This window comes from Schistocerca piceifrons, chromosome 5 (assembly GCF_021461385.2).
Source record: "Schistocerca piceifrons isolate TAMUIC-IGC-003096 chromosome 5, iqSchPice1.1, whole genome shotgun sequence".
Taxonomy (NCBI): Eukaryota; Metazoa; Arthropoda; class Insecta; order Orthoptera; family Acrididae; genus Schistocerca; species Schistocerca piceifrons.
The window spans coordinates 681546221-681547223 of NC_060142.1; the positions used below are offsets into that span (position 1 = coordinate 681546221).

Here is a 1003-nt window from a genome sequence, read left to right on the forward strand (position 1 = left end):
GGTGGCAAAACCCTGCTGGGACAGAACACGGAACCACAGAGAGGCGGAACACGGAAGGCCAAGAGGGTCTTGGAACACCTCGACTCAGTGGAGCGAGCAAAAAACGGCCTGACGAGAAGACCGCTGTGCAAGCCACCAATGGCAAAAAAATATGTGTAAAAGTCACAATACTGCTAATAAACAGCACACTGATGCACGAAACCGAAGAAAACTTCCACAATGTAAAAATGACATGCCCAAAATATTTATCAAACTGTTACTAAGAGGAGAACTTCAAAGCGACTAGTTATCAATAAATATTTCCATATCCTGCCCAGAGAAGAACCAAGAAGCAAGTAAGAAGCAGAGAAACAGCAGGAAGAACAGAAGTTGAAGATTCACAAGATTGAGACCAAGAAAGAAGATACTTCCTGGCAGATTAAAACTGTGTGCCCGACCGAGACTCGAACTCGGGACCTTTGCCTTTTGCGGGCAAGTGCTCTACCAACTGAGCTACCGAAGCACGACTCACGCCCGGTACTCACAGCTTTACTTCTGCCAGTACCTCGTCTCCTACCTTCCAAACTTTACAGAAGCTCTTCTGCGAACCTTGCAGAACTAGCACTCCTGAAAGAAAGGATATTGCGGAGACATGGCTTAGCCACAGCCAGGGGGATGTTTCCAGAATGAGATATTCCCTCTGCAGCGGAGTGTGCGCTGATATGAAACTTCCTGGCAGATCAAAACTGTGTGCCCGACCGAGACTCGAACTCGGGACCTTTGCCTTTCGCGGGCAAGTGCTCTACCAACTGAGCTACCAAAGCACGACTCACGCCCGGTACTCACAGCTTTACTTCTGCCAGTACCTCGCAGAAGAGCTTCTGTAAAGTTTGGAAGGTAGGAGACGAGGTACTGGCAGAAGTGAAGCTGTGAGTACCGGGCGTGAGTCGTGCTTCGGTAGCTCAATTGGTAGAGCACTTGCCCGCGAAAGGCAAAGGTCCCGAGTTCGAGTCTCGGTCGGGCA

General features: G+C 49.6%; 1 non-coding gene across 1 annotated transcript; it reads right to left on the bottom strand.

Annotated features, from left to right (window-relative positions):
- Positions 1 to 428: 428 nt before the first annotated feature.
- Trnal-caa lies at positions 429 to 503 on the bottom strand. Its single transcript has one exon. It is a non-coding gene; the product is annotated as a tRNA-Leu (tRNA).
- Positions 504 to 1003: the final 500 nt, after the last annotated feature.